This window comes from Panthera pardus, unplaced genomic scaffold, assembly GCF_024362965.1.
Source record: "Panthera pardus isolate Hobbes unplaced genomic scaffold, ASM2436296v1 HiC_scaffold_17, whole genome shotgun sequence".
In the NCBI taxonomy this organism is placed as follows: domain Eukaryota; kingdom Metazoa; phylum Chordata; class Mammalia; order Carnivora; family Felidae; genus Panthera; species Panthera pardus.
In genome coordinates this window covers 40,224,756-40,250,671 of record NW_026526732.1, presented here as the reverse complement: position 1 = coordinate 40,250,671, position 25,916 = coordinate 40,224,756, and the positions used below count along the sequence as shown (strand labels likewise).

General features: G+C 37.6%; 1 protein-coding gene across 5 annotated transcripts in view; it reads left to right on the top strand.

Annotated features, from left to right (window-relative positions):
• NKAIN2 (sodium/potassium transporting ATPase interacting 2) overlaps positions 1 to 25,916 on the top strand; it is a 987,194-nt gene that overhangs the window by 190,593 nt on the left and 770,685 nt on the right. The window lies entirely within an intron of this gene.

The window sequence follows — 25,916 nt, the reverse complement described above, 5'->3', positions numbered from 1 at the left end:
ATCTGAGGGGAGTGGAATAATTAATTGATTAGGGAACACAGTAGAGTTATTGGACTTAATGGATGACAATATTAAAATATTGATCAAGAATTTTGGGTTGATTGATAAAATATTGACTCCTTCTTGTGGAAAAAGTAAAGTAATACAAACCCATATACTAATCAATCAAATTGAAACATTATTGAGTTTAAGACATTGAATATGATTATTTGAAGACAAAATAGAAACTTATGAAAAGCTACATAACAGAAAACACATGGATTGCCTTTATGAACAGAAATCACTTAATGCAGATCAACCATGAAACATTTAGTGGCAGGCAAGTCTCAGACTGGAAGAAACAAAGCTGGCATGACCCTATTAGACTAAGTCAACTGACTAAAGAAGGTGATCTTTATGAGTGGGAGCTAAGTGGCATTACTTCCAGCCATGTTCACTGTCTCTTATTTTTACTCTATTCCCTTGTAGGATCTTTGCCTCTAAAATAAGCTACATAACAAAACTATCATGAGCCCATAATCTTTGTCCTGCTAACAGGGTTTGAAGTCCAGCTTTACTGGTTACTAGTTCTGAGGAACCAGACAAAGAGCATACATTCTCTAAGTCTTTTTTCCCCATCTGGTGAAACAGGGATAATAATGCACCTATCTGTGTTGTGAGGATCAAATAGTATAAATTACGTAACAAGCTTGGCACACCCTGTGGCATATAAAAACTCCATCGTTGTACATATTTATTAACTTTATTAGTCGAGGTTTTAAGGCACAAAAGTATTCACACCTATTTCTGCCATCATTTTCTGTCATTGTTATACTGTGCTAATTAATCTAATTCACTTCATTATAAAAAGTGGTAATATAATTAGAATACGAAACTCATTTTGATTATAGTTTTAAGGGAATCAGTATGGTAACAGCTATTCAGTTCAGCAGTCTGACCAGCATTAGATGAAAATCAGCAGTAAACTATCAATCTTAAAAATGTATAACAGTGAGAGGTGCCTGGGTGGCTCAGTCAGTTAAATGTCCGACTCATGATTTTGACTCAGGTCATGATCTCAGGGTCATGGGATTGAGCCCTGCGTTGAGCTCCGGGGCTCTGTGCTGTCAGCAGAGACTGCTTGGGATTTTATTTCTCCTCCTCTCTGCCTGTCCCCTCCTTGCATGTGTTCTTTCTCTCCCTGTCTCCCCCGTCAAAATAAATAAACTTTAAAAAATTATAAAAGTTAATATTTAATGTTCTTTAATATTTTGAAAAGGACACTTTCTCTTCAGGTCATATATATATATATATATATATATATATATATATATATATATACAGTAAGATTGGATGTCAGTGAAAGACATATATATATATATATATATATCCAATATATCCAATCTGCTTACTTAAGTATCCTTAAATAAAACCTTTAAAGGTTGACTCTTGCTGTTGACAATATCAATGCTCCTGATTAAATGAAAGCCAAATAGGTAGTTATTTTGACAATCAGTGCCTCTAGAGTGATCCATATCCAGTATGCATTCTCCCCAGAGTTACATTGCTTGTAAATTTTATTTATGATTCATATAAGGTTTTATATTCCAATATTTTTCCAAAGGACATCCTTTATGTTCATGTGCCTGCCCTCAGTTATACTGCTAAGTGTCCATTTTGTATTAAGGATCACATTGAAAGTAATTCTTGTGATATTTCTGAATTATGAAAGAATTTCATTCCTTTTCCAATAGAGCTGTGCAGCGGTTGAAATGTATTATAGCTGTGCAGTAAGCTAATTTTAGTGAAAGTTATAATTGGGTGACCTTCCATGGTATTGAAATGGCTAATAAAACTTACTTTGTCTTGGCCAAGTGGAGAGTTTAGATACAGAGCCCGATTACCCACAGTCCTCCTCTGCTACTTCCTCAGAGACTTCAGATTGTTGGAGAGTTTTCTGTTGAAACTAGAATGCTTGTTCTTGGGCAAGAGTGGCATTAAATTTGGTTGTTCTGCCCAGAGGGCTCCCTGAAATAAACCTCAGTTTGGAGAAGGAAGAGGGACAAAGACACCAAAGATAGATGTCTAGTCTATGTATCTATCTATTGATTATATATATATATATATATTTTTTTTTTTTCTTCAGCTTCTCAAGGCCCATCCACCAACCTGCTCAGCATACCTCTGGGGACTGAGAATAGTGCTTAGAAAGGATGTTTTGTTTTTGTTTGTTTTAAAAATCAATTTGATCCTAAACTTCTTCAAATATTTACTATAGTGTGTGGAAGGGAAGAATTCTTTTTCCTCTCCATTTTGCCTTGGGGAGGAAACACTTCTGTGCTTTCTCTAGCTCAAAAAGGAGTGGAAGATTAGAGTGTCTGATCTAGACATAATTTACCACTTTATTGTAGGTCATGCTCAGTTGCTCTGTAAGCAAATAGTAAGGCTCAGGACACTTTCCCCAGAGGTCAGTAAGCTCTCCACTTAAACTGGGGAGAAAAACATAGTCCAGTTACAACAGTCACCCTCTTGTGTCCTTCCCCACTGTCCTCCAATAGGCTGCAACCAAATGGGTCCCTGATGATCTCCCTTCATATAAAAGAGCCAAACCTTTTACCAAGGTGTGTCCTATATGTTCCTGCTGTAAAACCAGTTAACTGTTAGTCTGCTTTTTAATAACAAGGTCCTAAGAAACCTTACACTTTGCCTTTGTTTTGTATTTTGACATATTTGTGCAAGAGCTAAATGTTATGCCTACTTTCTGAGGTGTAAATCAAGCATAAGGAAGGATCAACTTAATAGAACTCAAATACTTTTTTTTAAGGTCTCTAAATAAAATGTACAAGATGCAGAAGGGAATTTGGTGAGTTCTGTTAACATTTGGTGAATGTTTACCATGTGCCAGATCCTATTGGCAAGGCTGGGAACCCAAATGAAAAAAGACAAGAATCCTGCACTCAAGGACCTCACATTCCCCTGGGGGAGATGAATTCAAGAGATTTAGCAAATGGCATGATGGAGGTAGGCATCATAGCCACCAAGGAGGAGGGGGAGCCAACCAGGTGACAAAGGGTGACAGGGAACTTCCAAGCAAAATCTTTGGAAATGGGAGAGAATAACAGAGAACTTGGCCTTTAGAAGCAGACAGAATCCCTCCTCCACAGCTGAACTGTGTGAACTAGTTTCCTGATGAGTAAAAAAAAAAAAAAGTTAATTCTTGTCCATGTAAGGGATTTCCTGAGGGATAAATCAAATAATTTATGTAAGGCACCAAGCATGGTAGGCAGAATTGCTCAAAAACAATAAATTCTCTTTCAGCCCCTTTCACTAGCCCCTTAATACTGAAATCAATATTTTAAAGATGATGCAATTTAAATGTGATCAGAAATTAATGAGTAGTCAGATGAATTGGCCCTTTTGATGTAATCAGCTCCATCAGATAATAGTCCAAAATAGCTATCTTTGCTGTAAAGGCATTAAAACATTGCTAACTTTGTTTTTGTAAATTTACAGAAAGATTTTATTTATAAGCCTCAAGAATTTTCTTGGTAGATGCTTTAATAGTTACTAAAAATCCACAGATGGGTTATTTAAAAAAAATTGGAAGTTTCTGCTATAACCAGTTGACTGAGTGTACATTGTATCTCTGCCATTCATTATTATTGTCATGCTTGTTGGTATTTTAACAAAGCTCTCATAAAATCTATGGAGTCAAGTACCAAATATACTCAGATGAATTTATTTGATTTTTTTCAGGAAACTAGTTTGTAATCTTGGTAAATGGGAAAGTTTCACTTTTCATTACATTCTTCATGAATCAGTGAGATCTAGGTATAAAATCTGTAAAAGCTTGTATCTTGAGCATATTTGAAGCAACAAAAGGGTGTGTAGAAGGGAAAACAATAAACTATAGAAGACTTTTATTAAATGTTCACTTATTTTTTTTAAATGCCTATTTATTTTTGAGAGAGAAAGAGACTGAACATGAGCGGGGGAAGGGTGGAGAGGGAGGGAGACACAGAATCCCAAGCAGGCTCCAGGCTCTGAGCTGTCAGCACAGAGCCCAACGTGGGGCTCAAACTGAAGAGCTGTAAGATCAAGACCTGAGCCAAAGTCAGATGCCCAACTGACTGAGCCCAGGCGCCCCTAAGTTTCCAGTTATTTTTAATCCATCCTTTCTTCTTCCTGTTTTCCTTTCTTCCTTTTATTCCCCTTTCTTACTTGCATTGATTTGTACCTTTTTTATAGTGAGAAATAGAATAAATCTCAGGTCTATGTGGGCAAATGGCAAACAAAACTATTTTTCTCTTATTTTTTCTTATTAAGGCCCTCTGGACTTGTTCCCATTAATGTTTACTGCTTACTTTTTTAAAAAATTTTTTTAGAGAGAGAATGTGAGCACATGCATGCATAGGGAAGGGACAGAGGGAAAGGGATAGAGAATCTCAAGCAGGCTCCAGGTCCAGTGGAGAGCCCATAGAGCCTGATGTGGGGCTTGATCTCCCAACTGTAAGATCATGACCTGAGCTGTAACCAAGACTCAGACATTTACCAGACTGAGCTGCCCAGACATTCCTGCCATTGTACTCTTAAATTGCAGGTTATTTTCTATTCAAGAAATTGGTATTCTTGGTAACTAGTGTTTAGTTTCCAGCTAATAAGTTTGTAGTATCTCAATATTAATGTCTAAAGAAAAACAAACTATTTTCCAACTTGGATGTTTAAAGGTTGAAAGTAACATTTTATGAAAGAATTTCAAATTATCTACTGATAAAATCTTAAATATAATCTTTTCCAGATTTCAGTGATACATGTCTTGGCCTTATTTATCTGAGATGTCTGAAAATTCCTTGCTTTTACTGACATAGATTATAAATTGTTTCTCATTAAATCCCTTTAAATCCAGACTCCTTCATTATTTGAGATTAGCAAATATAGGAAATTTCTTAGGAAGTATAACTTGTCAAATTTTGAAACTCTTTGTTTCTTAAAAGACATTTATTCTGATTAAGAAGCCATTTGAGCTTCATTTCAGCACATGAGTACTTTGACAGATAATTTTACCTTACTAAAATGGTAAAATACAATTATTCTATGTATGAACAGAAACAGAGCATTTTAGTTGTGAATACATTTTGGTACCATCATTTGAAAGAGTTATTTAGAAATACAGACTTGTATTTTGTTCCAAATTTATGTATTTTTTTCCTTAAAAAGATATTGGAGATTTGCTATAATTGAACTGTGCATATCTGATGCATAGCAACTGTCAGCTTACAGCAACCATTTTATCAACTATTAACATAATGCATGATCAGAAAATAATCATATTAAGGCACTTGAATAAGATGCTATTTATTTTAGGCTGACGTGTTTTATAATAAGTAACTCTAGCTTTCCTAGATACCATGCATTAAATACAATCTATTTCAAGCATTTTCTCCTGTGATATTCCTGTGACTGTTCTCTATAAACATGGCCAAATGGAACTAGCCTATAAAACATATTTCATCTAATTCATTGCTACCCATTTATAGCTGTACCATGTGGTAGGAATCCAGAAACATCAGGTCTGCTGTTCTTGTAACATTCAAGTGGCCTCCAGGTGATAGGCATAGCCAACTGTCTTGGCTAAGTGTCAGTTCACAATGGTCTTATCAACCAGCCCCTCTTAACAAATTACATTGAGGCAGTGAATGATCTTATGTAGAACAAGAAAGGATTTTGCAAAGTGGATACTAAGTTCTTCTGTGAACCAGGATGTGTCACTAGCTGGAGTCTATTGTTCTTTGTTGAAGCAGTTTGTTTTTTGGCCCCTCTAGGTTTTCTTTTCCAATGGAATGATGCCAGTTGTGTGTAGATCTAGTCCCAGTTCCTTCCACATTCCACACCATATGTAAATTTCTTTGTCTCTTGCTATTTATATTTTTATCAAACACATTGTATGTTAATTAGAGCTGTAGGTTTTGCTTCTTAGTGACTCAAATTGGTTTGGCTTTGGCTCATTATAACAAAAATGGGGGGGAGGCAATCTACCAAAAAATATGTTGGTATCAACAGATTATTTAATATGAGTTTCTCAGTTTTGCATTTTCCTTTTACATAGAAGAAATGCCCCAAGGGAATAATAGGTATCTATGTATTCTTACAGAGTATCTTTCTGTATGATATTACATACTAAAGATTAATAAGAATATGTAGGCAATGTCAAATTAGACAAAGGAAAATATGAATTCTTTGGGGTGAAGTTTGGCTCTTGACCATTTGGTTCTCTAGAACAATTAGAATTGGAGAAAGCTATTCTGTGTTAGATGCTTCACAATGAAAATCCTGGGGGGAGAAACGGAAATCTCAACAACTTCAAAATTAGAGGCAAATCTAGACCCTGAAATCAAAATGTATCTAGTAAAATCAGCATCAGGATAACCTGGTTAAAGCTGCATTGAGGGAGCAATGTGGGAAGTTCCACAGAATTCTCATGGGTCAGACTAGCAAATTGAAGGTTAATTCTTACAGGATACTGGCAATGACATCTATTGGAAAGTATTTAATTTTTTTTTTAATGTTTGTTTATTTCTGAGAGGGAGACAAAGAGATAGAGTACGAACAGGGGAGGGACAGGGAGAGAGAGAGAGGGAGACACCAAATCTGAAGCAGGCTCCATCCAGGCTCTGAGCTGTCAGCACAGTCTGACATGGGGCCCGAACTCACGAACTGCGAGATCATGACCTGAGCCACCCAGAGGCCCCTGGAAAGTATTATAAAGAGTCATGGTCAAATTAGACAGTTCTTGTCTTTGAGGACTATATAGTCAAATACGCATCAAACATGTGAACATGTTTCTACCACATTTTATAATCAGGGCTATAACAATGGTAACAGGTATTATTCCTAAATAAAGGCAGTCTTAAAAAGTTTAGTCATCCCTGGCCTAAACCCTAAGTCCTTTTTGAATGACCCTTGTTCCTGTTGGTTTGAGGTGATACCAGATTGCTTCCTGAACGCCATGGTGGTTCCAGAATCAGACTATGTTTCGGTGAGGTTGATGGTATCAAAAAACTAAAATGAATGCTCTACAATTTATGTTAAGTTTGCTTTTAGTTTACATTTTTAAAAACTAAATGCTACCAATTTTTTGACACAATCTTCATTATTTAACACTTTATAGCTTTCATTTTATTTTAATAAACTTAAGCATTTGCCTTTTGTGTTGTTGTTATGAGCTGGGCATAGGCTCCTAAAGTAAATAGTTCATTAATTTTTATGTCAGCCTTGATGCTATTTACATGCATACAAATGAAACTAAACTACCCCAGGGAACTTGTAGAGGGTTGGTTTCAAATCCATGAATTAATGCAAATGGTAAGGTTACATCATTTGGGTATAAGCTATAGGCTTTGGAGAATGGAGAACAAGCAATCAAGGTAAAATAGCCCTAGTGCTTGCATTATTTATGAAAATGAGATCCTGGCATTTCTATTAGAAGGTGCTGTAACAGCAGACAGTGTTACCTATTTGTGCAGGTGCACTATTAAAGGACAGCATGTGTCTAGGACCAGCCTGGCTTGTGGGCAGAAAAACTCTTCTGCTTCATCTCTATTCAGAGGAAATCCACAGGGCTTCCATTTGACCCTCTGTATTTCTAATGTTTGTTGCTACCATAACTGAAATCTGTCCAGGTTGAGAGCAATCATATTTCATCCCTTCTAAGGTGTCATCAATTCAGAGATGCATTATGTTCAGTATACCACTATGAAAGGAAAAATACTTCCAATTAAAGTACAACTTGTCGTAAACTGAAGGCTCATCCCGATTTCGACGATGTTAAAATGTGAAAAATAGTCACCTTAGAGTTGTTGAAACACAGCACTGCTTTTATTTTATCATGAGTGCTCACTAGCTTAAGGTAACGCTTAAACATTGCTTCCATAGGGTTGTCTCTCTTAGACACAGACTTTACTTGTGGGAAATGGGAAGCTAGAGACTGTATCTCTCCCATTAGCACATTAGAGAAATGTGGGCATGTTAGAGCTTCACCTGGTGGGGTGCTTGAAATTTCTGCCTCTGTGTCTGTGTCTGCCTATATTTAATTGCTGCCAGTGACTTTAAGTATGATTCAAATGGATCTATCAGCATTTCAGTAGTGTTTCACATACTATTTTGTTAATATAATTCTTTAATTCTAAATTTCTTTAAAATACACTGTGCAGGCATTCTTAGTAGAATGCCATCATAAGATTTCTAGGAACCTGGTTAATAAACAAAACAAGCAAAAACCCTGATGTCCTTAACATCTCCTATTTCAAAAAGCTACTTTCTTAGCAACATCAAAGTGGTAACTGATGGCTTGGTAAGGACAGAATAATAAGGAATACTTCTCTATCCTTAAGAGACACAATTTCAATTGTTGCTACACGTACATCTACTTTGTTAATTAAAGCAAAAAGTCCACAGACAAAATGTAGTGCCCAGAACTTGAATTTTAATAAATGCAAATGAGTCAAAAGTGAGAATAATCAACTGAAGTTCCAGGAGAGAATATTTGTCTTGTATTTACCTTGGAATTCATCAGCTTTTACTCGGCTGCAACAAAAGCCTCAGGAGTGAAGATAAAAAGAATGAGATTATTCCAGAAATTTGGCAACTACCAAATCTACTCTGTAAATGCTTCAGATTTTAGTGTGGGGAACAATTTAAATTCCATGAAGCCAGATGAAGAAAGAAGACAGACTCATCATCTCTTTTCCTTTTTACTTCAACTCCATAGATACTGTCTGTTCCCCCCATGTGTCTAGGAATCTGGGTTCTTAAGTTATCTCCTAAAGAATACTCTGTAGGATTTATAGCTTTTAAGACAGTAAGCATGTTATTATCACTAGGTGATGGGTTTTGCATCTTTTTTAACCCAAACACCTTTAAACCGCCAAGAGGCCTTTTGGTTTGTTTTTGTCTTTGGTTTTTTGTTTGGTTTTGTTTTTACATTTGCAGGCTAAATTGTGTTATTAGTTGTTTTTGTTGTTCATTAGGAAAGGAGCTCCAACTCATACAAAGAAGACCATACAATTATCATCAGTGGCATTGCTATGAAGTGTCCCTTCTCATTATAGTGTGATTCCTTGGGTAATTGTCTCTCTGCTCTAGTACACTCTAAAATCCATACACTGCTTATTTATCATTGAAGTAAACACTGAATCACAGGTACTGAGTACAAAGCCTGGCACAAAGTAGATGTTCAGAATATTAAAATAGCCCATGACTTACTTTCAATAGCAGTAGCATGTGATGAAACTTCTTTTCAGAATGATCTGGACCAGGCCAGATTGGAGATGCCATCTAGTGATGCTGAGAAACTTCCATTATAATCCTTTTTTGTTTGTTTGTTTCTGTTGCAGTAACTTTGCTTTACAAATTTTATTTTTCCTTCATTTCCACTTAAGGGAATGGCTTTTGAATGTCTATTAGAAATTAGTCTGTTTAAAAAACTATTCAATTTTGATAACTGTGACTGACTAAAACTATATCTACATAGAGAAAGTAAAAAACGAGATGACCAATTTTGTTGTAGATCTGAGCTAGTGAGATCAACTCCATGAAATGAAGTTATTCAGAACTATGAAGGTCAAGATTTAACTCATTTTCATACAAAGACTTTCAAGAATAGCCAATAGGAAAAAGTAATATATTATTTCTTAAATTGACATCTGCCCACATAGCAGAATCTCATACACTGCTTTTCATTCAGACATCTTGTTTCTCTAAAAAATAATGAATCAATGTATTTTCTAAAAATATGCCATTAATGTTCCAACTAAATATATATAGACAAATGCATAGGGGTATCAGCACTTAAATTCTCATTAGCTTCCTAAAGACCTAAATTGACAAATTTTTAAGGGTTTGTTGCTTAGAATGGTAAACAATGAATTCTACACATAGAAATCAAACGAATTTTAAAATAAATAAGTAGTATAAATCAGTATTTGTATCACTTTCTATTTTTTTAACATTTATTTTTGAGAGAAAGAAAGTGCAAGCAGGGAGGGTCAGAGGGGGAGGGAGACAGAGAACGGGAAGCGGGCTCTGTGCTGACAGCAGACAGCCCTATGCGGGGTTTGAACTCATGAACCGTGAGATTATGACCTGACCCAAAGTCGGATGCTTAACTGAGCCACCCAGGCTCCTCTATATCACTTTCTAAACAGAATATGTAAGATGCTAGGTGCCAGTTATATTACATATGTGAGCATAAGTGAACATCTAAAATAAGGGTTACTCAAAGGAAAAAATATTATTTGTCATATATTGTGATCATGTTGGTATTTCTCCATTGAATCATAATTGGTGTTAGTTTGAATATAATTTTATGCAGTTTATTCATTCAACATTTATTGAACCTGAGGGTTGCATCTGAGCACTACACAAAAGTGATATAGTGACAAATTCACGCTTGAAAGATACTAGTTAAAAAAGGGTATATCTTCAGATTTTATTTCCAGAAAAGTTCATATAGAACAATAATCAAGTTCTCTTTATCATTACTGTTGGAGGCAGAATGTGGGGGGAAACACCTTTTGGGGCACCCTCTGAATTAGTGTTCCAGGCCATCCTAGGCCTGAATATTATGGACATCCTGAGACTGTAATATGATTGGGGATCGAGGACAAACACTAAAACAATAGCATAATTTGAGTCAAATGGATAGTCTATAAAGACATAGAGAGCTTTGTGTTGGTACTAGATCACTGAAGAAATTATAAGTAACCAAGTCTTCCTATTTGTTTAATTTATTCTATCTGTCCCTTTTATTTTTCCTAATACCCACCTAATTAAGACTTTTATTTTTTTTCCTGAATTATTTAAAAAAAAAGTATTATCCTAACCCATAGTTCACCCTGTGTGTCCTTACCAAAATATTCTCCCATAAATCTGCTTTGGCCCTGGAGCACAAGCTCTGCCTGCCTTAGTCTGACGTTTAAGGTAGTTTAAAATCTGGCCTGGCTACAGTATTCCTTCTCATTTACCTTTGCTCCCTCCAGAAGAAATTGCTAAACTTCTTTTCTGCTTATTGCAAGAAGAATGAGAAGAGCAGTTGCGAACACAATTTAGTGAGAGAGAATTGGCAACCCTTGCTGTATTATACTGTATTTGAATTTGCAGATCCACTGAGAATGAGAAGGGGCTTCATATGGATTATAAATAGATTTTGGCAGGGTTGGAACTGCCCACACTGCGTTCTAAGCTTTGAGCAAAGTTCTGCCGGCTTGCTGAACCAGCTTAAGCTCTGACGTAAGTTATAAAGACACAAAGATGAGTGGCTCCATTTGGAACATTGCGTTAGCCAGGTAGGTAGAATGAATTCATGATTAGACTTTCTCCCCAAACCCTTTTCATTGCTCACAGATTAATTATGATATCCCTTCTTGACCCAAAGCAGATATATTGCACAGTTCCTTTTGGAAATGGTGATTTTTTTTATTTAAAAGAACAATGTAAGGTACCAAGATTCATTATGTTGTCAGTCATCTCTCAAAAAGCGGTAACATCAGGCATGTAGATAGAGATCCAAAATCACATTTTTAAAGACTTATAAATTGATGCCATAAGTTTGGACACTTAAATGTGTTTTTCTAAAAATCACTCAAGGTAATGTGGGATGATCTTAAATATTCTAAATTATACTCTAGCCACAGCTTATATGCATAAAGAACATGTTAATATGTAAGCAGTAGTAAAGAACCCAAATACCCCTTTACTAGTACCATCAGCTCCTACCACTCGATGTTCTTGCCTTTGTTAATGCCACACTTGTTTGGAACTTCCTGATAGAAGGCAGTTGTTCACCAAACACATTTCTCCGGAGTCCTTAATGTACATCTGCTACTGCTTTAACTGGATGTCTTGTCTCTAGGCACATCATTAAGACACGAGATAAGATGGAGCAGGAATGGCACAGTGAACAGGAATGACTCAAAATGCACCTTGTAGGGCCAAGCAGATCAGGGTTAGGGGGACACAACAGCTCACAGCCTCTGCCTGACACACAGAGAAGGGACTACCCTCTTTTCTAAAAGGCGCAACATTCTGAGAGCAACAGCACAGCTGTAGGGGTTCCACATGGAGCAGCAGGGGGTCCTGGTGGGTTCTGCAATGGGAAATATCAGAAATGAGAACTGACACGTTTCAACAGTACGTGTTGAAATAGTGTTAAAAATGGGGCATTTGGCTGGCAGAGCATGTGACTCTTGATCTAGGAGTCCTAAGTGCAAGCCCCACTTTGAGGATAGAGACTACTTAAAAAATAAAGTCTTTTTTTTTTAATTTTTTTTTCAACGTTTATTTATTTTTGAGACAGAGAGAGACAGAGCATGAACAGGGGAGGGGCAGAGACAGAGGGAGACACAGAATCTGAAACAGGCTGCAGGCTCTGAGCGGCCAGCACAGAGCATGACGCGGGGCTTGAACCCACAGGCCGTGAGATCATGACCTGAGCCGAAGTCGGACGCTTAACCGACCAAGCCACCCAGGCGCCCCTAAAGTCTTAAAAACATGTGCAGGAAAACAGAATAACCTATTTCCATTTCTAAACTAATTCAAACAAATTCTTCCCTAAATGCTAATTGTTAATTTTTTTTGCCAAAAATATTTCTGTCATGATTACAAATATTTGCAAATATCTAAAACATTCTACTAATAAATGAAATTCTTCTTGGGAACAGTTAACACAGGTTTAAACTCCAAATAAAACATTTATATGTATGTCATAATGTTATGTATCTTTTTATAGATGTCATATGCTAGGTCATTTAATATAATAATGTCCCTTAGGTTTGAAATACTTAGTATTCATTTTAATGTCTCCGATATCATTGCCCTTTTTATCTACTTTTGTGCCAATTCTGGCAAAATGCCAACTTAGAGACCATAGCAATTTAAATAACAAAGATAAAACTGTAGTCCTATGTATTTTACAAAATCCAATCATTCGTTTCCTTGAAGGAAATTCCTAATTTATTATCCATTAACATGTGAAAAAAATTAATTCTGATTGTCTGGTATGATTATACCAGGGTAACAATAATACAAGATTCAGGAGACCTGCTTTTTGATGCTATATCTTTATTAAGCTATTTCAGCCAGCCTGGCAATCTGCCACCAATCTCATCAATCCCCCTGAGTCTTTTAACTGGTTCTTCTTTTGTCATTCTTTTGAGACAGGCCTTTGTCATCTCACTGCAGGATTCCTGTGATAGATTCCTGCCAGTTCCTGTGCATCTTTCTCTTTCCCTGCGCATTCAGCCTTGCACTCCAACAAGGTTTATTTGTTTAAAACACGGCCGTTGTATACTGTTTGTGTAGAATTTACTTTAAGTAATTCTGTATGTATACCATGAAAGCTTCACAGCATTTGAGGAAAACCTGAGGCACTCTCTAGAGGAGGGGATGTTTGAGAAGATTTTAAAAAGAGGGTGTATGCTCTGCAGGGTCTTTAAGAAAAAGTAGAATTTACACAGGAACATGTTCCAGTGAAGAGCAATGTCATGAGAAAGGTTTCAACACCCCTGTCTTTTTCAAGCAGTGGTGAGATTGAAGACCTAGTATTTATGGGAGATAAAGCTGCAGAGGGGCTCTCATCTAGATTGTGCGGGGAAAGGGCTAAGGTGCCAAATTGGAACTTCATGCTGCAAACTTTAGGGAGTGAAATGAAGAAGGGATACATTAGTTGGCACTCTTTCGGTTTCTAGTGATAGAAACACAACTCCAGTCTCCCTTAAAATATAAAGGGAGGGAATTTTTATTGGCTCACATAATTGAGAAGTTTAAGGGGAGCATTCGTATTGGGTCCTGGTGAGCCCAAACACCTGTACTTAAGAATATTGGAAATCAAACTCTCTTTCCCCTTTCCTCTATGCAACCCCCCTGTCCATTGTGGCCCAGCAGAGCTTTGTCCTTTTGCTTGTAAATCCACGTTATTGCTTTCTAATTATTCTAGCAACACCCCCCCCCCCCCCCACCACAGGTTGCTTCTAATTGGACCTGGCAGGATGTAGATCCCCAGTGGTTATGTAGACATACCTGAAGGTGAAGGTGGTGGGGTCAGGGCATCTCCAACAAATAGACTAAAAGGAGAGCAAGACTGCCCTCCACCCCCCCCCCCCCCTCCAAAGGAAAAAGGTCTTTTACCAGAGAAGGGGAATGTGTAGTTGAAATTAACAGAAGTCCTTCTAGATTTCTCAGCAGAATACTGTGAAATCACTGTGGTTAACTGGCCTATGCAAATTTGACTTTTAGTAATAGATTCTTTGGGTAAATTTCCGTAGTCTCTTTTGGTTCCAGGTAAGTGGACTATAGTGCACATACTGCCCTGCCCCTTCCACAACCATGGGGTTGCAATCAATGAGTTTGCACGATGAAAGCAACACTCAGATTAAATTCTGCTAAATGTACAAATATTTATTGTCATGCCATCACAAAACTGTCATGCATTTTTCTCATAGCCTGGGCCATCTGTGCTCTACCCACAGATGCCTGGCTAGCTTGTACTTTGAAGGTTTACTCTGAAGCAGGGGCAGTGATAGTTTTGAGTTCTTAACCAACCTTCTACTTGTGTGTTGTGTGCCTATCCTAGCCTATTGATAACCAATGTTGTTACTGGACTTGCCCTTGTGATTCTTACTATGATTTCAAGAAAACCTCACTGGTAACTATCAGGAAACTTTGGTGAGGGGAAAGGTTTATTACTTACAAGTCTGGAAATGAAAAAGATCCTGGGTAGGGAGAGAAAGCGGGCCAGTACAAGGGTCTGGGGTTCTCTTTCATTGGGGTTGAGGGTGGGGGCCTAGAATGTCACAGGCTTATTTTATTGGTGAATTTAAAATGTGATGGTAAGTATTTACCCCGGAAGAGGAAAAAAAAAAAAAGAGTCAAGGTCTCTGAAACAAAGGAGCCAGGGGCAAATGTGGGCACTTTTGAATGCTTTATCCAGACCTATGGCTGGCATTGTGATTGAGGAGAGTCCTCTCTGAAGTGGATGTCTTTGCAAGCAAACCAAAGTCAGGCACTTGCATTACAAAAATAAAAGCCAACTGTCAGGGCTTATATTACATTAGGTCAGGTGACTAAGTCCTTGTTGAAGTGGAGTGACACAGGACTAATAGGGATCTAGACCTCAACCTGCCATAATATTTATTATGTGAAAGTTTGCCAGACTGATGGAAGGAAAGATCTTTCTAGCCAACTGCTTATATTGAACACCTCTTATTTCACCAATGAAATATGATTTTTTGCACCTTTTATACTCTCTGGTGTAGTGTTTGGTCATATTTGAAGCCCTTAGTTTTACTACCCGAGGGTTTATTCATGTTCAGGCCACATAAAATGCTGACCATCCTGAAAATTGTATATTAAAGTTTTGATTAAAACACACACATCACAGTTTAAATCTATTTTTTTCAAATTGTGGTTGTTGGTATCAATTCATTGCGTCATAACTACCTTTTTGAAATGAAACTAGAAAATATAAAAATAAAATAGAATAGGATTTTTTAGAATAAAACATTTAACAAGGGTAAAGATTGTTTTGTGAAACTTGAGTTTCAGGGCTTAATTTATTTGTCATAAGGTATATTTTTAGTGGGTTACTGTTAAAAAGGTTGTGAAAGCCACAAATTTACAGCATGTGGGCATTTTATTCCCCTATTTTGTTACTGGCACAGCTGCAGGTTGGAGTTTAGTAAATACTTACATTTTATCAGAGTTATTTTACAGTGTTTTTTTAAATTAAAAAAATTAATGTTTATTTTTGAGAGCGGGGGAAGGGCAGAGAGAGAGGGAGACACAGAATCTAAAGTAGGCTCTAGGCTCAGACCTGTTACCATGGAGCCCAAAACCGGGCTTAAACTCACAAACTGCAAGATCATGACCTGAGCCAAAGTTGGACATTTAACTGACTGAGCCACCCAGGTACACTGCCTCTTTAGAGTGTTTTGTTTTTTTTTTTAAAGTTAGATTTGAGTGTGTTTATATTGGGTCTATAGATTTTTACACAAAATCATCTGAAATTATCATAAATAAATGGGAATTTGAATCAACAAAATTATATTTAAAAGCAATTATTCTGGGATGCCTGGGTAGCTCAGACAGTTGAGCATCTGACTCTTGATTTTGGCTCAGGTCATGACCTTGCAGTTCATGATATTGAGTGAGTCCTGAATTGGGCTCTGTGGGAGCCTGCTTGGGATTCTTTCTCTCCCTCTCTCTCTGCCTCCCGCCCCTGCTGGTGCATCTCTCTCTCTCTCTCAAAATAAATGCATTAATTAAAAAAATAATAACTGGGGCGCCTGGGTGGCTCAGTCGGTTAAGCGTCCGACTTCAGCCCAGGTCACGATCTCATGGTCTGTGAGTCCGTGAGTTCGAGCCCTGCGTCGGGCTCTGGGCTGATGGCTCAGAGCCTGGAGCCTGCTTCCGATTCTGTGTCTCCCTCTGTCTCTGCCCCTCCCCCGTTCATGCTCTGTGTCTCTCTGTCTCAAAAATAAAATAAACGTTAAAAAAAAATAATAAAAGCAATTGTTCCTCTTCTCCTTCCATCTCTATTTTTTTACTAATAGTTATTGGATGCTAAGCACTTTACATATGTTACGTCATTTAATAGTCTACCCTTGAAGTGTTCATTGTTGTTCCCATTTTACAGATGGAATATTAACATTTGGAGTCTTGACAGTAGTTTCCTCAAGGTCACCCAATTAGTATCTGAACCAGGCAGTTTGACTCTGTAGCCTGTTATTTTCACTGACTTTTTTTTTTTAACATTTAAAAGACCATGTTGGATCACTGTATCAGTGCTTTTTTAATCTGTTTGCCCTGAGCACAGAGAACATAGGGAAGGAGAGCACTGGTGTGTCTGCATTCCACTGAGTCGCACTGTACCCTCCAACTCATATTCTCCTGTCTCTAGGGCTTTGAGGTTTGGGATTATAGGTGAAGAAATGAACAGCGAGATAAAAGATTGAGAGAGAGTTGTGCACCTGATAACTTAACAAAGAGCAAACAGACAATGCCACATAGGATCGTGTTCTGCGTAAAGCCTCTTTCCACCATTTCCTGCTGGCCATGCTGACCCAGTGATGACCCATGAGTTAATCTAGGGCAAAGGGTATAGCCAGGATGAAGAGAACTGTGTTTTGTTTGGTTTTGTTTTTTCAACTTGAGTTCTCCAATGGTTCTGCTTTGGTCAGAAGCCTTCAGTGGTGTCAATAGGGGAGTGTGATCTTTCATCTCACGTGTGCTCATTTTTATTCCTCTTTGCCTTCCCACTGCTTGCCAGTAGCGTATGTTTACAAGCATCAGTTCCTTTTTTCTTAACAACTGAGGAGCAGGACTGCTGTACAAACCAAAAAAAAAAAAAAGTGTAAAACTTTTGTTCAAAAGGAACCAGATAATCGTAGATCATGACTACTTTTATAAAAAGAGAATTCTATATTATGTACATCTTTTTGTAGGCTATTTGGGAATTATTAATTCAGTAAGTGCATGAATGTGAAAGGCTTTGTTATCTTTCACTCCCTGAAGAACTTGGTCGGCCCCAGAGCCCGTTGGGTAGGAGAGGAAATGGCATTTGTGAAGCAGTTTCAGAGAATCAGCACAAATCCCATTATGAGACCTTAGAGAAGACCAGCCTGAAGTCAGTAATTCAGCAGTAGTAGGGACTGTGACAAAGTGTGTTTGCTTGGATGCATGTTTATGAAAGCTCATGCTGATCCTCTTCTAAAGGAGATGTTCAATAACTAGAAATTGGGTCAAGCTTTAAATCTCCTGTTTGTCATCCTGAAAAGTAATCCCAATAAATGTCTGTCTTGGCGACAGACAACACATTAAAACTGACACTTGACTGGCCAGATCAGGTAGTCTTTGAGGCAGTACAGGTGAACAGGGGCTCAGTGGATTCTTAGATGGACCCTTTGAGGGAGTAACCAGTAGACGTAACTTCTAGTAAATGAGTACATTGGCATGTTACTTATTGCTGTGGCTATTCTTGGAGAAAAGGTTATAAACATGCCATGTGATCTGGGCCTGTGCTTTAAGATAATTTTCAATGTTTCTGTGTATGAAAGAAAATTTTACATTAAAATTTAAAAGAAAATCATTTACTGGGCTCTACTCGGTATATCAGAATTCATAATGATCATCACAAATTTGCATGTAACAGTTGTACTCCTGAAATACAAAGCATAGTTCTTTCCACTCTCTGGTTTGATTTGAGGTACCTATTCCTCATATTCACTTTCTTCTGTCTCTTGTCTCTCTTTTTCCTCTGTCTCTCATCTCCATCTGCCCACCTGTCTGTTAGTTTGCAAGCTCTCCTGGAGCTACATGGGTGAAATCTGAAACCTGCCTCCATATTTGGAGGGCAGGGAGAAATGGAAGAAGCAGGTCACTCCAGACTGGTAGGTGGAAGGTTGAAAACGTAAGGAACTTACATATGAGGCTTGTCTTGGGTGGCTGTAAAACGAGTAGATCTCCACACCAGCCTGCCAGAATCTTAAAACTTGAACAGAGGCCTTAGCTGGGTTTAGTCACATATTTGGTCTAGATGCTCTCAACATCACATCACCGTCTCAAGACTGTCTCCATGGAAAAGCCTCTGGGAGTGGAGAACACAGATGGAATGCACATTTCAAGGACAGTAGGAGGGGCTGTGGAGCCTCGGACTGTTGGGGTCCAGCTCACAGACCATCTCGTGGTCACATCCTCTTGATGACCTCTTCAAACACTGTTTTTCTTCTCTCTCTGAAGACTGCCCAGTCTACTTACTTATCTAGCACTCTAGCTGTCCCATATTTTAAATTGATATTGAGAACTTATGTTTTGTATACACAAGTGGTGAGCAGTCATCAGAGCTAATCTTTTGGCATTCTGAGTCTTGAGTAGTCTGCTCCATTGCGTACCCTAGCAAGAATGTGACATTCCCTTTACAAATGTACGCAAATAATATGGGTGGCAACTTAAGATTGGTTGCCCTTGTCACTCCACACCTGGCAGCGTCCTGTCTCTCTCAGCAGTGAGACCTGCAGATTGTTCTTTGCCAAATAGGTACCTCTGACTTTCCACTCTCACATATCCACACTTTTCTCTTATACCTCTGAAGACAGAAATTAGCTTATAGTTAGGTATAGTTACTCTATGTGCAGACTTTTTTAAATTCTAGGGTTGTTTTGTTTTCTTAATAAAACAAATGGGAACATTGTGAATGAATTCGGGCAATGCATAGTACCGAGCAGGCTTTAAAAACTTTTCCAGTGGGGTTTGGAAGATGTGTCCATTTTGTTGTCTGTGGTGTCTCCAAGCAGAGTGTTTGCCCATAAATCTTTCACTTGGTTTTCATTGCTAGCAGTTAGTGTCCTAACAAATAGGCATTTCTAGTTTAAAAGGGGGATGGAGTGCCTTTTATATCCCTTCTTAACACTCAAGAATTTAAGGTCAGAGTCATAATATTAGTAGTACTTTATAAATGTATACTCATTTACTTGTTACTATCCCCTGGCCGTTCTCAAAGTATGATTTGTGACCTTTCAGAGAATCAGAAAGATTGAAATATTTTCCTAATAATACATTATTTACTTTATTCACTTTATTGGTATTTGCACTCATGCAAAAAGTAATATTACTCACTTTAGCATGAATCAAGGTGGTGGCACCAACCTGTACTTGTCAAGTGTTTTTTTTTTTTTTTTTTTTTTTTTTTACCACAGTGTGCTCAGAGTGTACTTAAAAAAAGGCAAGTTTCGCTCCCTCTGCCACGGTGACTCAGTTAAGCTTGGTCGGACTTTTGCTCGGGTCATGATCTCGCAGTTCAAGGGTTCGGGCCCCGCATCAGGCTCTGGGCTGACAGTTTGGAGCCTGAAGCCTGCTTCAGATTCTGTGTCTCCCTCTGTCTGCCCCTCCGCAGCTTGTGCTCTTTCTCTCTGTCTCTGTCTCTGTCTCTGTCTCTGTCTCTCTCTCAAAAATGAATAAATATAAAAAAAAAGTTTTAAAAAGGAAAGGTTCACTTAAAATCCTTGATGATACAGTAAAAAACCATGAGTTTGTTAATTATCAACACCTAAGTAAATATCCTTTCACTATTCTGTGACAGTATGGGAAGCTGGAATGGAGCACATTGGTTGTATACTAAAGTACGATAACAAAATGTCTGGAGGAAAAGCACTTGTACAGTTGCCTGAGTTGCGAGTTAAACCAGGCGGATTTTCCCCTGTTAACACCACTTTTTCTTGAAAAACAACTGACAAACTATAATGATTTAGGCTTGGGTGTTTTCCAACATTTTCTTAAATGGGCAAGGTACGTTTGTCACTTTGAGAAACACAGTTGACAGGAGCACCTGGCTGGCTCAGTAGGTAGAGCTAGTGACTTGATCTCAGGCTTGTGAGTTCAAGCCCCATGTCCGGAGTATTTAAAAACAAAAAAGAAAAACTAAGAAATGTAATTGGTATGATAATGTTTCTTAATGATAAAATTTGAGTTTTCAGTTTTTCTTTATTGGAAAACTTGTCTTTGCTATTGTGATTTAACAGCTTCTCTGTGCTTGAAGATGGATGGTAACATTAATAATGAATATGACTTTTAAATACTCTTTAACAAAATGTATCAACATTTGGAAAATCTGCATAATTCACATTTTTTTTTTCAAATTACTAATGTGGGATATGACCAAATTATTTACAGGCAAAATATTTATTCAAAGTGCAAGGTACACCAACTGATTTTAATGTTACAAAATTGTATTGATACAGTGTCAGATCCTCACTCCAACTTAAAAAAACTACAACTTTCAACTTTTGGGATAGTATCAAAGAATATTGAAAGGCTTTTATAATACTCCTCTCTTTTCCAATTACATATCTGTGTGAAAGTAGGTTTTCTTCACAGAAGACCATGGGGGAGGGGAAGGAAAAGAAAAAGTTAGGGAGAGAGCCAAATCATAAGAGAATCTTAAAAACTGAGAATAAACTGAGGGTTGATGGGGGGTGGGATGGAGGGGAAAGTGGGTGATGGGTATTGAGGAGGGCACCTGGGATGAGCACTGGGTGTCGTATGGAAACCAGTTTGACAATAAATTTCATATTTAAAAAAGATGGCATGTGAAACAGAGAACCAAATAGGAGACTCAGACTTTCTCTCTATAAAGTCTGCCATTCTAAAATATTACACACACACACACACACACACACACACACACACACACACACACACGCACACACACACAGTACTATATATATAAACACTTTTGTCTTTTGTTTTTATTTTGGAAAACAGATATTTTTCTTAAATACATGATATATAACGGATGTTTTTTTGTTTTGGAATACATGTTGGGGCACCTGGGTGGCTTAGTCAGTTGAGTGTCTGACTCTTGATTTTGGCTCAGGTCATGATCCCAGGGTTGTGGGATAGATCACCCCATTGGGGTCCATGCTGGGTATGGAGCCTGCTTGAGATTCTCTCTCTCTCTCTCTCTCTCTCTCTCTCTCTCTCTCTGTCCCGCTCTCGCTCTCGCTCTCTCGCTCTACTTCTCTACCCTGCTTATGCTCTCTCTCTCTCTCTAAAACAAACAAAAAAAAATACATGTTTAAATTTTTCTTATCTCTGTTGTGGTAAATATTAATATTCTATAACTTACATAAACCTATTTTGGACCCTCTTACACTGTAAAAGGGTTCTGAGACCAAGTAATTTTGAGAATAACTGGTCTAATATACTCATACTGAAGTAATTATTTTTAATAGCATATAGAATTATAAAGGATCATAATGGAGGTTACTCAGTCAAAAAAGAAGTTGATTTAATAGGAATATATGAAGTCATGTAATCTTCTATAGAAAGTAATACCTTGCCACAGTCTGACTACATGAAATCTCTTAAACAATTCTGTTCTCATTCAAGGTAGAACATCTGTCTCTCTTAATACTCCTTCTTCCCTTTTAATTCCAAAGTTAGAATGCATCAAAGATTGGCATCTGCAGGACACCATGGTCTCGATTTTAAATGAATATCCCAAGTTTGGGTATTTTGCCTCTTACAGGGTCCAGAGTACAAAACCTGTTCCTCTTCAAATTTTAAGGAAGCACAATTTCTTTGAGAAGCAGACCTTTCCCTCTGAGCAGGGTGGACCGTTCCCACTTCTAATTGAGAGGTTGCTGTCTGAGGAATTGAAGAGTTAGAAGGGACTTTGTAAGATGACCTTAATCTCCCCAGAGCACAGATCAAAGTGACCCCTGGGCATTGTTTAACTGACAGGAGTCTACCCTACTCTCACTACTGGTGGTCAGAGTAAAGGAAAGCATGTAATAGTAACTGCATAATCCCTACTTCAGTAGTTCACAGCTGTGGCCTTGGTGAAGTTTGACTTTTTTCCTCTATATTATAATGTTGTATAACATCATTATTTTATAGCTTTTCATTGCACATTTAAAGATGATCTCAGGAACAAATCATTGAGACAGTTGTGTGCATCATACTGGATTCCTTCAGAGTTCTATTTATACCACAGTGTCCTAGCTAAGAGTGTAACCTGGGCTCATACACTGGCTCTATCACTAACTGTGGGCACGTAACATTTCTTTGCCTTAATTCTCTCCCCTGTAAAATAGGGATACTAATAGCTTGTACATCACAGGGGCTTTTTAAAAATTAAAATGTGTGTGTGTGTGTGTGCGCGCGCTCACACACGCCTGCACTCACACTTGGAGTATGACTGAAACATAATAAAAGATCAATCAAATGGGCTAATATAGTTGTTGCTGTAGTGGTTTTATCTTATGATGTGTTTTTTTGCATAAAGTGGAAAGTGGGTGTGCCTGGCTGGCTCAATCATATGGGCACGTGACTCTTGATCTCAGGGTCATGAGTTTGAGCCCCACACTGTGTGTAAAGATTGCTTAAATAAATATTTTAAGATTTTCAATAAAAAAGCAGAAATTGGCAGGGACTGTGTTTTTATTTTCTATTTTATTTGCACAGTTTTAAATTTTCAATAGATATAATTTCTTTTATAATTCTTATCTACCTACTGATACATTTTTAAGGAGTAATTCCTAATCACAATCTCTACTTCCCCCTACTCTCCTGCCTTAATTCTTTTTTATTTTTTTTATTTTTTATTTTTTAACGTTTATTTATTTTTGAGACAGAGAGAGACAGAGCATGAATGGGGGAGGGGCAGAGAGAGAGGGAGACACAGAATCGGAAACAGGCTCCAGGCTCTGAGCCATCAGCCCAGAGCCCAACGCGGGGCTCAAACCCACGGACCGCGAGATCGTGACCTGAGCTGAAGTCGGACGCTTAACCAACTGAGCCACCCAGGCGCCCCAACTCCTGCCTTAATTCTAATTCATTGGTTAAACTCTTTGACCTGAGTCTGCTAACAGGCTGTGTGGCAACTGCTGTCACCAGGTTCTTTACTGACCACATATTTGCTGAATCTAAAATCTACTCCGACTTTGATTCACAATTATTTGGCTTCACACTGGCCATTGTTGAGTACCTCTTCCTCCTTCTGTTCTTCTTTTTCTCTCTGGTCATCCTTCTTAGTGCCTTTCTCCAATCACACATCACCTTTGAGGTCATTTTCTGGAGGCCCAGCTGAAGTCCTCCTGCATTTTTTTTATACACTCTATGTGAGTGAGACCGTTCATCCTTTTATTTTGAATGATCATAAACTATTCCATAATTTATATCACTTTTTAAAAATTCTACAGTTATGCTTCCAACTGACTGCTAGTCTCCACCTGATTATCTTCCGTGCACCTCATAGTCCACATCTCAAACCTAAGTGAGTATCTTCCTTCCTCAGACTTGTTTTATACCTCTGTCTTAGTGGTGTCATCATGTACTGAGCCTCCCAAGCTTGCTTCATCTTTTACGTAACACTCTCCAAATGCCTTCACGTTTAATGGGACATCGATTCTTAGAGACTGAGTTCTTATACTTTACATCTATACATAAAATCAGTCTCTCCTTGTTTTTCATGGGCCAGCTTAGTTTGGGCCTTGATCAGATTTTAGCTACAGAATTTTACAATATCTCTAACTAGTATGTTCCTGTCACCAGACTCTTGCCATCTAAGTTCACAATCCACACTGCTAGCTTCAAGGTATATATTTTTTTAGTGGTCTGATCAGATCATTCCCATTTTATCAATCTCAGTTGCCTCCTCATTACACATAGGACAGAATTCAAACCTGTAACGCATTGTACAGCAGTCTGAGCCATAGCTTACCTGTCCAGCTTTACCATCTCATCACCTACTCCTTTCTTCTATTCATACAGACAACCTGTATTTTTAAAAACAATTTATTAAGGTGTAATTGACATGAAGTAACATGAACATAAAGTATACTTATCTGGTAAGTTTTGACATATGTGTACCATGACATATGGAACCATGACCATAATCAAGATGAAAGACCTACTTCTCATTTCAAAAAGTTTCTTTGTGCCCCTTTTTTTTCCTACCCTCTCATCTGTCCAAGCCCCACCCCAGATAATGACTAATATCCTTTATGCCACTATAGATTACTTTCCATTTTCTAGAATTTTATATAAGTAGAATCATATAATACTGCTGTTTCTTTTGTCTTCCTTTACTTGGCATAACAATTTAAGAGCCACTTTTATTTTGTGCATATTAATGGTTCATTTCTCTTCATTGCTAAATAATATTCCATTTATAGACATTTGGGTTGTTTTCAGTTTGAGCATTAAAGACAAAACAAAACTAAGCTTTAATGTGTATTTGTATAATTCTTCATATGGATGTATGCTTTTCTTTCTCTTGAGTAAATACCTTGGAATGAAAGGCTAGGTCTTATGGTAGATGTATGTTTTACTTTTGATGAAACCATCACACTGCTTTTCAAAGTGACTGTAACATTTTATAATCCCTCCAGTAGTGCATGAGAGTTTTAGTTACTCTGCCTCCTTGCCAACACTTGAGATGTTCAGTCTTGTTAATTTTAGCCATTGAAATAGGTATGTAGTGGTATCTTATTGTGGTTTCGTTTGCATTTCCCTGAGGTTGAACATCTCTTATGTGATTCTTGCTGTATAACTTTTTTGGTGAATCATCTATTAAAATATTTTTTCCATTTTTAATTAGAAATTTTGTTTTATTATAAAACTTAGTGTTCTTTATGTGTTTGACATGTCTTTTATGAAATACATTTGAAAATAGGATCTGAGTCTGTTTCTTTTTATTCTTTGAATGGTGTTCATAAAAGCAAGTATTTATTTAAAAAAAATCTTTAATGTTTATTTTTGAGAGAGAGAGAGAGAAGCAGAGAGAGAGAGAGAGAGAGAGAGAGAGAGAGAGAGAGAATGACAGAATCCAAAGCAGGCTCCAGGCTCTGAGCTGTCAGCACAGAGTTCAACGCCGGGCTTGAACTCACCAACCGTGAGATCATGACCTGAGCCGAAGTCGGACGCTTAACTGACTGAGCCACCCAGGTATCCCATAAAAACAAGTATTTAATCCTGAAGTACCATTACCTATTTTTTCTTTATAGATTTCATTTTACTATTCAAGAAATCTTTGTCTAATGCAGAATTACAAAAGTTTTATCTTCTGTTTCTTGTCCAGAAGTTTTGATAGTTTCAAGGTTTACATAGATATGCTCATCATTTTTCATGTCATTTATGTTAAGATATGAGAAATCTAAGGTGAAAGAAGGTGAGGACATGCTGAATGAGTTGTTTTCATTGTAAATTAAAGTTTCGTTAGTAAAGACCAGAGTGAAAACAGGAATCCCTGATAATTTGTGTGGTAGGCAGAAAAACAGTCTACCAAAGACTGTCCATTCACTGATCTCTGGAAACTGACTATATGGCAGAGGGGAATTCATGGTGTGATGAAGGTTCTGGAACTATAGATGGGAAAATTATTCAGA